This window comes from Bos taurus, chromosome X, assembly GCF_002263795.3.
Source record: "Bos taurus isolate L1 Dominette 01449 registration number 42190680 breed Hereford chromosome X, ARS-UCD2.0, whole genome shotgun sequence".
Lineage (NCBI taxonomy): Eukaryota > Metazoa > Chordata > Mammalia > Artiodactyla > Bovidae > Bos > Bos taurus.
This window is the reverse complement of record NC_037357.1, coordinates 37,758,347-37,772,008: the sequence shown is the minus strand read 5'-3', so window position 1 is coordinate 37,772,008 and position 13,662 is coordinate 37,758,347. Positions and strand designations below refer to the sequence as shown.

Below are 13,662 nucleotides of genomic sequence, written 5' to 3'. Positions count from 1 at the left end.
ATATTTGTATAGCACAATAAGTACAAATAATCTAAGTGGATGACCTAGGAATAAAGGATACAAAGAATGAAAAAAGGCAAATAGTTAACATGATAATTAGAAGAGAAACTCCCAGAAGGGATGAAAGCCATACAACCTTAGATTTGAGCACCATGAATTTTAAGCAGAATAAAGTAAGGATAGATATAGATACATACCTAGACACAGCAGTTTGAGAAAGAACTACAGGAGACCAAAGACAGAGAGATCTTAAAGTAACACAAACCAGATACAGGAGCCACAAGAAAAGGAATACTATCTTCACAGTCCTAAAAGAAAGTAACTGCAAACCTAGAGTTCTATACCAGCTACACTATCGTTCAAGAGAAAGGCTGTCGTAGGTGAAAAATAGTGCTCAGTCGTTCAGTCGTGTCAAACTCTTCGTGGCCCCATGGACTGTAGCCAGTCAGGCTCCTCTGTCTATGGGATTTCACAGGCAAGAATACTGGAGAGGGGTGCCATTTTCTCCTCCAGGGAATCTTCTAGACCCAGGAATGGAACCCATGTCTCCTGCATTTTCAGGCGAATTCTTTACTACTGGCACCACCTGGGAAGCCCCATGTGAAGAATACATATTGCCAAAAAAGTTTCCTAGAGGCCTTGACAGAATGTACCTTCTGAAAAAATAAATGGAACCCAGATGAAAGGATAAGCAGCAAAGAAACTAGTGAACATACAGGCAGATCTGAACAAACATAGATTGAATAAAAGAACAAAGATGATTATTTGGTAAGAATCATAACAAGGGAAAAATTAAAATTCCAGGCAAAAATTACAAGACTCATGAACTAGAGCTCAGGTTCAGGATAAACTGATAAGCCTTTGTTAAGTCAAGGCTGCTTGTTAGAATTTAACCTAACCACTCACAGTAGAAGCAGAATGTAGAAGGAAAACAAAAAGAATCAGAAAACTTGACACTCCCTCCTTCAATCTAAGGGGAACAACTTTGGCAACTAAAGTCACAGATTCTCAATGTGGGTAAAACCAGACACATCTTAAATATACAAAGATATTCTCCTCCAAAAAGGGCTCAGGCTGACAATAAAAAGTTGGGGAAAAAAGATATGACACGAAGACTAATTGAAAGAAAATTGGAATGAAATTATGATCAGATAAAGTAGACATTAAAGATAGAAAACCCAAGTAACAAATGTGCTATACGAAGATGTAAGAAACAAGATGCAGTCATCCCAAGCCTATATGCTTCCAGGTAGGTAAAACAATTGACAGGTTTATAACATGTGACAAATCCACAATCATAGTGGAAAATGTTCACACACCTCTTAGTAACTGATCAAAGGGATAAAAACTGTGATGATATTTGTACAGCACAGTTAGCAAGCACACTTTAACAGACCATGTCCAATAGGAGAATACATTCTTTTCAAGCCCCCGAGTGAAGTTTGATCTGCCACTTGTTAAAAATAAAGTTTTACTGGAAAGCAACCACACCCATTTACTTACTATTGTCTGTAGCTGTTTCTGTTCTACAACAGCAAAACTGGAGTAACAGTTCATTGACTAAACTATTTATTATCTGGTATTAATAGAAAAAAATTATCACTGCTGGTCTATATCATACAGACCATGATATATGACCAAAAGGCAGCCACAGTAGAAATTAGCATCATAAGGGTGATATTAAAACTCTGTATTTGGAAACTTTACAATGTACCATTAAAAATCACTCAAAATCAGACTAATATTTAGAACTGAACAATAATAAAAATGTTATTTTAAAATTCAGTGGTTCATAAACTCAGGTGAGACTTAAATACATCAGAAAACTCAGAAACTAGTGATCTAATTAAGCATCCAACATAATTGGATAAATAACAAAATAATTTCAGTGGAAAAATGGGGGGAGGCAGAAATTAATGACATAAAAAACAAATAAAAGACAGGAATTAAGAACTTCAAAAGATACGTTTTTTAAAATGACATTTAAAAAAATGACGTTCGACAAACCTTGGAAAAGACTAATCAAGGAAAAGAGAGAACACAAAGAACACTAAAGAACGGAAAGAGGGACAAAACTACCTGGCAGAGATATGAAAATTAATTAAGACAATTTATGATTCATAATCTTAAAGTCTCTTCCTAACAATTCTTTGGGAGAGGTACTAATATACCCTCATTTTGCAAACAAGGAAGTTAAAACTCAGAATGGATATGTGAGTTGCAAAGAGGTCATACTGGAATCCTGGTGGGGTCTGTCTACCTCCAAAGGCAAGGCCCTTGATCACACCACATATCCTGGCCTTCCACTGCACCTTGGTGATTACCCGAGGGATGCAGGGCCTACGGGTAGAAATCCACTGGGGCCTGAGCGGGCAGGATCCGTGGGTCCATGTAGAAGCCCAGTATCTGGGGGTGGTGTGGGTAGAAGGTGTGCTACAGGTGGAATGGCAGAGGGTATGCCAGCTGCCAGTGCTGCATCTTGTACAGCTGCTCCTGGCAGAGACAGAAACCCGGCTGCACAGGTGCTGCAGAGCAGACAGTCTGTGTGTGCACACACACACACTCTTCCAGGAAAAACCCACCCAGACAGAAGACCAAAGAGGGGAGGCCCCAGTGTATGCATGACAACGTTCAGGCCCAGGCCCTCTCCCAGGACGGATGCATGGTCATGCCATTGTCACACGGGACCCTGGGGCTCCTCCACTACATGCGGTAGCTTGGGTGCTCACACAGATCAAAGGCTCTCCTGGTGCTGACACATGACCAGCATACCTCCAAGAGCAACGCTCCCCGATGCTCCTCCCTGCCCCCAACCCCCACTGCCTCTTCAATCCACTCTCCACACTCCGATGCCCTAACCATGGCCGGAGTCTTCCTGGGTTCTCCACAGCTCTCCATCTAACAGCTGGAATCCCACAGGGCTGCATGTGATCTACAGGGTTCTGTGGGTCCTGACCCATCTGCCTCTCCAGCATAACCTCCCATGACTGCCTTGGCCTCTAGTCGACATACCTGCCTGCCCACCTGCTTCAGGCCCTGGAAACATGCTGGGCCATCTCTTCCCTGGGCCCCACTCACCCACACCCCTCCTTCAGGTTTTAGCTTAAAGAGCACTTTCTCTGGGAAGCCTGACACAGGTTCCAAGGAAGATCAGGTCCCCTGTTCTCGGCTCTCACTGCACTGGTGTTTCTCCTGTGGTTTCTCCTGTGGCCCCCCTCCCTACATCAGGGGATCGTGTGCCAAGTTCACTGCAGTCCACACACCTGTACCACTGGAGGTGGTGCAGAAAATGTTCATTGCATGAATGGATGAACATAACACATCAATAGAGTATTAAAACTCAAGGATCTAGACCTAATGAGGGTTCATTTCAGACCCTGGTCCACAGCACCCCTGGGGCTTCCCTCACAAGTGCATCCCGAACCAGCATCCTGGCCAGACACAGGTGCAGTCAAACAAGCAGGGCAGCTGACCTGGCACACCCTATCCTACCAGCCTGCTGGCTCAACTGCAGCCTGGGCTGGGTTCCCTGGAGGGCTCGCCAGTGCTCACAGCACCTCTTAGGAACGCTCGGCACTTAGTAAGCAGAGCTCTCCCAGGATCTGCCCACAGCTCCTCCTCCTGTTTAGACCCCAGGTCCCCAGAGGAAGCTGACCAGGCTACTCTGGCACATTCAGACTTCCTCCTACTCTTCAGGAAAGATTTACCTGCCACTGCCCATCCATATCTTCCCAAGAAAACTTCCCTAGAGCAGCTGTTATGACTGTGTCTGGCTGGAGTGACTCCAGAGATCTCTCCAGTCAGCAGTAAATCTTCACCAAACCGAGGAGTGAGCATGGTGCCTGCCCACAGTACAAAACTACAACAGCACAATGAATGTACGTAACTCTCTAGAACATAGGCCACAGTGGGCTTCTTTTTCCTAGAAGCCCAAGAAAAATAGGGTCTGGGGAGAAGGTTGTAAAGGCACCTTTAAAAAATTCTGGGGAAAGGTGGAATCTTCATCTGTTTCCCCAGGGCACCCACACTTTGGAACATTTTCGTTAAGTAGTTAGAATAGGAAAAAGGAGCCCAGAAAGGCGGTGGCTAAAAGATAATGAAGGGGAAAGCCCATGAAATAGAACAAAGGAAGGTCTGAGGACCAGAGTGAGGATCTCAGGTAGAACAAAGAGCACTCCTGGCTTGCCCAATTTACATAGGGCAGGCCCAGGGGGAGGAAAAACGCACAAAACAAGGAGCCAAAGGCCGGGGTCGCTCTCTCTCTCTCTCTTCACGTCTTTTGGCTCAGCATGCTCTCATGCCTCCAGGATGTACTTTCCTTTTATTTTCTAAATAAAACTAAGCTGTAACACAGAGCTGTTAACTCTGATCTGTCTGAGAGCTATAACACCGTCTGTCCGAGAGCTGAGAGCTGTAACACAGTCTGTCCCAGAGCTGTGACATGCCAAGGGCTTTAAGGTCCATCACTTCAAATTTTTGTTGTAAGGAGACAGAATTCCCCTGACTTCCCTGCTGTCTCAGATGATAAAGTGTCTGCCTACAATGTAGGAGACCAGGGTTGAATCACTGGGTTGGGAAGATCTCTTGGAGAAGGAAATGGCAACCCACTTCAGTATTCTTGCCTGGAAAATCCCATGGACAGAGGAACCTGGTAAGCTAGAGTCCATGGGGTCGCAAAGAGTCAGACATGACTGAGTACTTTCTTTTCTGACAATTTTTGACTACTAACAATAATGTACCAGACTTCCCTGGGGGTCCAGTGTTTAAGAATACACCTTTCAATGCAAGGGATGTGGATTTGATCCCTGGTCAGGGAACTAAGATCCCACATGCCACAGGGCACCTAAGCCCATGTTCTGCAACCGAAGAAGCTGACGTGCCACCACAAAGACCCAGCACAGCCAAAACAGAGAGAGAGAAAGACTCAATATTTTAAAAACATTGAGGGAACACCAATAAAGATACTACTGGACTACTTATAAACTAGTCTACCGGCATCGAAGAACCCCTCACTGCCACGCAGAGTGTCAGGGCTTCATTCCTTCTGCTTCACACTGACCTGTCCAACGCCGCACACAGCTAGATAAGCAGCACTGTTAGGACCAGAATCCAAAGCTGTTTGACATGAAACCTACCAACCTCTGCCCTTAAGTCAAAGCCAACATGCCTCTCTAGTGCTCTCCACACAGCCCCCAGGTCTCTTCCTCCTGTGGAGACTCCAGGGTGGGGTTGCTGTCAGTGTGAAGAGTAGCCACGTTGTACAACTCTGAATGAAAAAACCACTCAGACACCACCGACCATTCCTTTCAACACTAGATAACAGGGCCCGTAAACTACCAACAAAGGTTTTCATTCAGAATATGAATTACCTGGAGAAATGAAAGGCTGGGGCTGATCTCTGAGGCTCCCACTCTCCACATCCCTGCTGGCAACTGGGGTACAGGACGGTGTGTGTCATTTGCTTTAATTGAAGGGGCCTGGAAGATGGAAGGGCAGGTCTGTTTACCATATGGGCTAAGCATCTCCTGTTTACCTGCTGCTGCTGGAACCTGCAGGGAGTGACTTTTGCTACTTGCTAAACGCCTGCTCAAGGGACCCAGCCTCCCTGGGCCCCTCCTCACTGCTGCTGCTCTTAGCCATTGCTGGAGGAGCTGTGGGGGCGTCTTCTGAAAATGTGTTGGTGGTCTCCTGGGCAGAGAACTCAGGGGAGCCTACAGAACAAGTAAGTGGAGAAGCAGCCAGGTGAGCTCATGGAAGCTTGGCTGAGTGAGTATTTAATGGCAAATGCTTTTTCTTGTTGGCATATACTTTCCACTGCTAAACTATTTGCATCCCCAAACCCCGGCACTGGGCTAACACTTCCTATGCCCGAGCTCAAAGACTCCCCCAGTCCCCCAACATCACAGATGAGAAAATGAAGGGTGGAGAGATCAGCTGAATTGCCTGAAGTTGCACGGTCGGGAGTAGAGCTGGGATGTAATTCCAGGTGGGAGAGAGTCTATTAAAATGGACCCAGCACAACAGAGCAGTTGGGGCCTCAATGAGAGCCCACGTGCCCCCACCTCCACCCATAGCCATGTGAGTCAGGCTGGCCAGGCAGCCCCTCTGAGGATGACAGCACACCTACCCCATGGGGCTTCTGCGAGCATTAAGTGGGCCGGTCCACAGAGTGCACTTCAAATGGAATGCTCCCCACAGTCTCTGAGACTGTGCCCCTTGGAATCCCCTGCTGTCTTCCCCATCCCAGCATTGCATTCTTTTTTCCAGCTTTATTATAATTGACGTTTGCATTCTTAAGAAATCTACTGCAGAGAGCAAACACCAGTGCAAAGCCTGGGGGTGGTGGCAGCTTCCCAGAGGCATGCTGATGGGCAGGGCGGGTGTGAAGGAGCAGGGGACACACCCCACACCCAGACCCAGTCTGTACCCTGCTGTCCACTCCCTGACTCTCTACTGCCACCACAGTGAGTCCCTACTCTGGGCCCAGGCTTCACTTAGACGTCAGTGACACAACATTTACAGAAGGACCAGAGTCTGAGTTCCCTGACCAGAAGGGCACAGACGACCACCAGGTCACCAGTACGCCCTCCATCTTAGAAGCTTTCAGCAACTAAACCTATCATCTGGCACGTGAGGTTTGAAAGTGATTATACGTAAAAACAAACAAACAACAACAACAAAAATCTCTAAAAACGTCTCTTTGAGGTATTTTATCTACTTTTGAGTCTCTCATTGATTGTTAGTTACTAGACAACCACCAGGGCGCCAATGATGCAGTGTGAAACCTCTCAATTTCTCACTGATTTGCAAGAAGTGAGGCTGCAGGCAGAATATGCAGCAGTACAAAGGATGGGCCGGGTCCCTGGACCCCAGCCGCTGGAAGTCTAATGACATACGACTGGCAGAAAAACAGACAACTTCTTGTTTTGAGTGATAGCTACACAGATGAATGTAACTGTCAAAAGTCATCAGACATAAAAAAACAAGATCTGTGACTTTTCTTGTATTTCAGTTGTTATCATTCAGTCGCTAAGTCTTGTATGACTCTTCTGCAACCCCATGGACTATAAGGTTCAAGAGAAAAGCTGCCACTGGTTTAGAATCGTGCTCAGTCACTCAGTTGTGTCCGACTCTTTGCGACCCTATGGACTGTAGCCCACCAGGCTCCTCTGGCCATAAGCATTTCCCAAGCAAGAATACTGGAGTGAGTTGCAATTTCCTTTTCCATGGGATAGTCCCGACCCAGGGATCAAACCCATGTCTCCTGCATTGGCAGGTGGGCTCTTTACCACTGAGAAGCCAGGGAAGCCCTTTATGTAAAGTACACCTCCATAAAAGCAGTAACTAACAGTGACTGTAGACAGTGACTTTTCTCCTAAAACCTAACTTGTCATAATCCAGAAACAATTACCACAAGATTATAAATGTCTAATTCAGAAGCACAAAGGTAATTTTTACATAATATAATTGGGGCCAAGTGTGTACTCTCCTACATTGCCCTGACTGCTGCCATCTGTCCAGGCACTGACGGTAATGCCCATGTACTGTCTCACTGCGAGATTCCACCAGGACACATCTCACCCCCTGGTACTCAGGACACCTTTCAGATTATCCCTAAGGCACACCCCTGATTATTCCCTTCAGAATTTCTCGGAAATGAAATACCAGAATCAAAGGGTATGTGCATATCATCAAGACTACAGATGTGCCTTTCAAAATTGCCTAAAGTGAGCTATCATTTTATAAGCTAAATGTTCTGTAAAACATTTAAGCTATGACAATCCTTTCCAAAATTTGGATTTATGAAATGATAAGAGATTTTATCTTTGTCCAGTCTAGATAATAATAAAAACACTCAAGATAATTCAGTGTTCTTATGCGCAGATCAAAGTAAAAAAAAAAAAAAAGGCTTCTTTTGAATACAGAGCGATCCAAATATGTGAATGAAATCTGGGTTAATTGCAACGTAATTTATAAGAGCTGTACTGTGTGTATTTTCACTTTTGTGTCCCCTGTACCGAGCACGATGCTTAGTGTGATATATGATATGTGCTCAGCACAAAAGGCTCAGGATAAAGGGAATTTCCACTTTAGAGGAAGATGTGGAACAGGAGTCCTTTAAATAGCAAAGTGCACATAGAAAAATAGCAAAATAGCAAATAGAAAATGGCAAGTCTGCCAAGTTTATTTAAACTAATACCTTCCCCTCCACAGCTCTGATCTTCCTGCTCAGTATCATCCCGAAGTCATGCAATGTGGCAGAACCAGGCCAGCACCTGGTACTGGGGGGTCAGACAGCTCAGGGCAGGTGGTCAGAGCCCTCAGGGCAGGTGAGCAGGGTGTTCACATAGAGTCCCGGCTGATGAGGAAGGTGAAACCCAATCAAGTGGGGTGAGGAAGGAACTTCTAGAAGAGAGGGCTCAGCAGGGAAATTCAGGATCTCCAGGAGAGGGGGGGGGCTGGCATCTGAGGAGCTGAGGAGGGCACCTATGCAAGGGAGAGGGTGAGGGTAGAAATAGGGAGACTAGGGAGATAATGGGAACAGCCAGAATGAAGTGTGTGTGTGTGTGTGTGTGTGTGTGTGTGTCTCACTCTCTCACAAACATACATTCCCTAACTCTCCCTGTATGTGTCTCTCTCTCACATGTGTGTGTGTGTCTCTCTTTCACATACATACATTCCCTGTCCATGGAAATGGCCAGAAGCAGTGGCACTCCTGGTGCCCATGTACTGGTTTATAAGTGTCATTGAAGGCTGACTCCAAGGCCAACGTTAGGTAAGGACAAAATGAGCTTGGAAAAGCTTGTTCTACCAGAAAGCAAGGATATAATAGAGACATGTGAAAATAATAGAGACATGTGAAAAGCACAAGGCTGCCAGCCTGAAGCTCCCAAACCAAAGACAGCCTGAACATCCAAAGAAACAATGATATTAATTAATTAAAAATTTGATGAGAAACAGGATATTCATAGTCTTAAAGTAACTAGCCGCAAAACTGCTATCAATTACGAATCTGAAGTGCATGTGAAAGCTCCATGTTATGAAACCCAGTAGCCACCACCTCAATCCTGAGATCAAAGTAAGGCTGTCACAGTGGGCAGAGAGGGACCAGAGTCACCCATGTGACTCTGGTTACATGAAGCAATGAGAAGAGTCAGTGCCAGTTCTGAGAGACTCTAGCCAGAAAAGGGAAGCCTTGAACCCTACCACAAGGAAGCTTCAGACAAGCCCGACTTGAGGCACACTGCACAAAGCAGTTGGCTTCTGATCTTCCAGAGCTTCAACCTCAGGAAAGTTAAGCAAAGGCTGAGGGGATGCTTCACACTGAAGGATGCCTGACCCTGACCCCGACCCCGATTCCTGAGCATCAAGACCATCAACTGGACAGTGGGGACAGTGGGACGGGGTCTGAGGACAAGGTGGCAGTGGTACGTCAATGCTAGCTTCCTAGACTTGACTGTGCTTACCTAAGAGGCGTCCTGTGATGACAGAGCCTGTTCAGACTAGCAACTTACTCTTCAAATGGCTCAGGAAAAAATATTCTGTGTATTACACCACCTTTTCTGTAAGTTTGTGACTGTTCTCAAAATCTTAAAAGAATAATTTTTAACTTAAAAAAAAAGAGGGACTTCCCTGGGACTTCCCTGGAGGTCCAGTTGTTAATATTCTGCGCTTCCAATGCAGGGGGCTGGAGTTCAGTCTCTGGGCAGGGAACTAGATGCCACATGCTGCACAGTGCAGTCAAAAAACAAACAAACAAAAAAAAAGGAGGGAGGTTCAAGAGGGAGGGGACATATGTATACCTATGATTGATTCAGAAATAGGGGAAAAAATAAGACAATACTGTAAAGCAAATATCCTCCAATTTAAAATAGCTTAGAAAAAAAGAGAGAGAAATGTCCACTTAGGATTTTTCTGAAAACCGACCAGACCACTAAACTCAGTGAAACCTAATTGAATGTCCATCTGAAAGAGTTAGACTCTGTCTGTAGTGACCAGGTACACACCACATTGAGTCCCCAAGCCGGCCACTACTCAGTGTTCTCTAAACAGGTTGAGACTCCTCCTGCACTCCCCCGCCCATGATGGGCTCCCGAAAATTCCCTGGCTCCAACCCTTTCTGTTCATTGTAAATGCACAAAACAGCCTTTCAGGTGACCTGCTGGAGTCTCTGCCTTGGATCTCTGGTCAACTGAACTTGGAAAGGGCTTGTGTGTGTACTCACACACATGTCTGTCCCCCAGCTAAGTGGGCACAGAATCCCTCCCCCTCCCCAGTGCCCATGGGACCTAGTACTCAGGGCCTGACGCCCAAGTGTGCAGTTTCCTGGAAGGCAGCTCAGGTTCTGGCACCTTCCGGATGACACGGGCCATGCCTCCTGTTTCACTCCAGTATTTTCCTTCCTCTTGGGTGCACTTGGCATCAGCACTGTTTCCAGAGCTCAAGGACAACTGCCGCTGCCTCCTGGGGTCCCAACTGTTCCTAGGAGGAATCACAAAGTGTTGGTTTTCCTGGTTGGCCCAGGCACAGTCTCATCTTCCCGGTCAGACCATTAAGAATTCTAAAATTAGCTTCTACAAACCGATTTCCTTCATAAAAGATCCACCCCACACCCACTTTACGGGTGAGAAGACATGCCCTGAGCACCTACACAGCAACCACTTTACCAGTCAGTTCAGTCACTCAGGCGTGTCAGACTCTTTGCAACCCAATGGTCGGCAGCACTCCAAGCTTCCCTGTCCATCATCAAGCCCCGGAGTCCATACAAAATCGTGTCCATTGAGTCAGTGATGCCATCCAACCATCTCATCCTCTGTTGTCCCCTTCTCCTCCTGCCCTCAGTCTTTCCAAGTCTTTGTTGACAATGTAATGTCTCTGCTTTATAATATGCTGTCTAGGTTGGTCACAACTTTTCTTCCAAAGAGCAAGCATCTTTTCATTTCATGGCTGCAATCAACATCTGCAGTGATTTCGGAGCCAAAAAAAATAAAGTCAGCCACTGTTTCCACTGTTTCCCCATCTATTTGCCATGAAGTGATGGGACCGGATGCCATGATCTTCGTTTTCTGAATGTTGAGCTTTAAGCCAACTTTTTCACTCTCCTCTTTCACCTTCATCAAGAGGCTCTTTAGTTCCTCTTCACTTTCTGCCATAAGGGTGCTGTCATCTGCATATCTGAGGTTATTGATATTTCTCCTGGCAATCTTGATTCCAGCTTGTGCTTCCTCCAGCCCAGTGTCTCTCATGATGTACTCTGCATAGAAGTTAAATAAGCAGGGTGACAATATGCAGCCTTGACGTACTCCTTTTCCTATTTGGAACCAATCTGTTGTTCCATGTCCAGTTCTAACTGTTGCTTCCTGACCTGCATACAGGTTTATCTTTACCAAGTCAGCCCTAAACACACAGCTCCAGGCAGGATGCCTCACACCCATTACTTCATGTACTGCAAAAACAAACAAAGAAAAACGCCTCTACTTCCTCCATTTTAAATGACTGGTTACTGAGCCTCCAGGATGTTTGGGAGCTGTTCACAAGAAACAGCTAACAGAGTTGAACCCAGGACTCCCACTGCTGGGCTTTCTGTCTATGCCAAAGCCCCATCCCAGTGCTGAACAAATGTCCCTCACAATAGCAGAAGGTGGCTTGCTGTGTGATGCACTGGAAAGAGCAAGAGGAGCAATGCACACACTGCATGGAGGAGGAGGAGACAGATGCCCAGCAGAGGCTACAGGAAGGCTCAATGAGTAGTGCTCACTTTAACAGGCTGCAGTGTAAACAAAGGCTCTGTGACAAAACATATGTGCATCTACTCGCACCTCTTCAACTGCAAAAGTGGTGCCCAAAAGCCCAGCGGGAGTACAGAGAAAGCCAGGGAGTCAGGCCCAGCTAATAAATGTGCTCATGTGCACATGTGCACATGCACACACACATGCACAAATGCTCCAGAGGTAGAGGGAGATGAGGCAGGTGAGGAGGATCAGGAGCCCAGAGACAGGGCAACAACTGCCAGTGCCTCCTGACAGCACACCAAGAGATGTGGTGCCCACAAAAGTCCCTGATCTTCCAGGAAAGACCTGAGTCTATTGAAGACAATGAATAAGACACCAGTTGAGGGTGACAGGGAAGGAGGGACCGGCCGGCCAGCCTTTGGATGGTACAGGAAAGAAAGAATGTGGGTCCCACTGGCCCCCGAGACCCTGCAGCAGGTCAGTGCACTATGGAAAAGGGCCATCCTCACTGAATGGTTAGGCCTTGTCCATTCAGGACACCCTCTCTGGGCTACAGGTGGCAGTGCTGCTGCCCCCAGTGCCCACCTGAGTCTCAGGAGGTTGAAGAGAGATTGAGTTGTCCTTTCCACCTCCTGCCCAGAGAATGACAAAGACCGGTACCCAAAAGTCAGAGCAGGGTGGGCAGAGTGAGTGCTTCAGTCTCACAGGCTCCCGGTACAGAGGGGTTTACTCCTAACTGGATCCTTCTTGGCTGGTTCTCTTTCTGTGTTGTCTTCACATCAAATCTCACAAGGACAAGGCAGTCAAGGTACCCACAACATCATTTGCCCAGGTGCCAACAACCGTCCTTATTTATTATGGGAGGGGAGACAGGGTGGCTGGTGTGATGTTCCCCTGAACCAGAGAAGAGACACCCTAGGTTGTGTCTCTTCTACCGCCTGAGACCCAGGGCACTGGGGGCAGAGCACCTCCACCTGGGGTATGGAGAGGGTGTGCTAAATGGACAGAGCCTAACTCTCCAGTGTGGCTTCAGGGGCGTATGGGCAGGAGGGGCACTAACTCCTTTATAAATATTTCACACAACCACTGAGTTCCTTTTGGGTTTTGGTTTCAGATCTTTTTGATATGGTCCATTTTCAGAGACTTTATTGAATCTGTTACAATATTGCTTCGATTTTATGTTTTGATTTTTGACTGCAAGGCATGTGGGATTGTTCCCAAGTCCAAGTTCACTCTGCTTGCCTCACAACAGGCCAATAAATCAGAGGCGAGGTGCTGAGGCCTGGAATATGCCTTTACTTGGAAAGCTAGCAGACTGAGAAGATAGCAAACTAATATCTCGAAGAAACTCTCTGGATGCTAGTGTCTTTTACAGAACACAGAGCTGGGGAGGTGAGGAAATAAAGATAAAAGGCCATTAATCTGGCAAATATCTCCTGGAATGGCCAGTCTCAGAAGGAGATGTGTTACTTTCTCCCTTCATCTAGCCATCCACAGGTGGGCAGGTCCTGAACAAAGGCAGAGGGGCAGGGTTTCCTGAGGCAGGCCATTGTGTATGGACAGTATCACTGTAGTAAACAAACCAACAAGAAACGAAGGGTAAAGTAAATCATTCAACATGGAGTCAGATTTTGTTCTTCCCTGTAACAATTCCCCAGTGTCAGTGTCCATTCCTCAGTCTTATGGAAAAAGTGATGACTGTTTTAATTGCTCCATGAGTTACATCTTTTGGGGTGTCCCCACTACTGGTGCCAGTGTTCCAAAAGTCTCTACTTCATATGTTTAGACATAAAAATATTTATAACCTAGTTGTTGAGAGTTATGTTTTATTCAGTAAGAATCTTTTAGGATTTCAAACCCAGGAGGCAGCATCTAAAGTTAAGGAATTTAGCACTTTTCTATGTATGTGAAGTTGCACCAGCCATCTCAC

At 46.3% G+C, this 13,662-nt stretch overlaps 1 pseudogene; it reads right to left on the bottom strand.

The window, feature by feature from the left end:
• The window catches only part of LOC782844 (protein PRRC2B-like), a 59,758-nt pseudogene that overhangs the window by 11,626 nt on the left and 34,470 nt on the right, over positions 1-13,662 (bottom strand).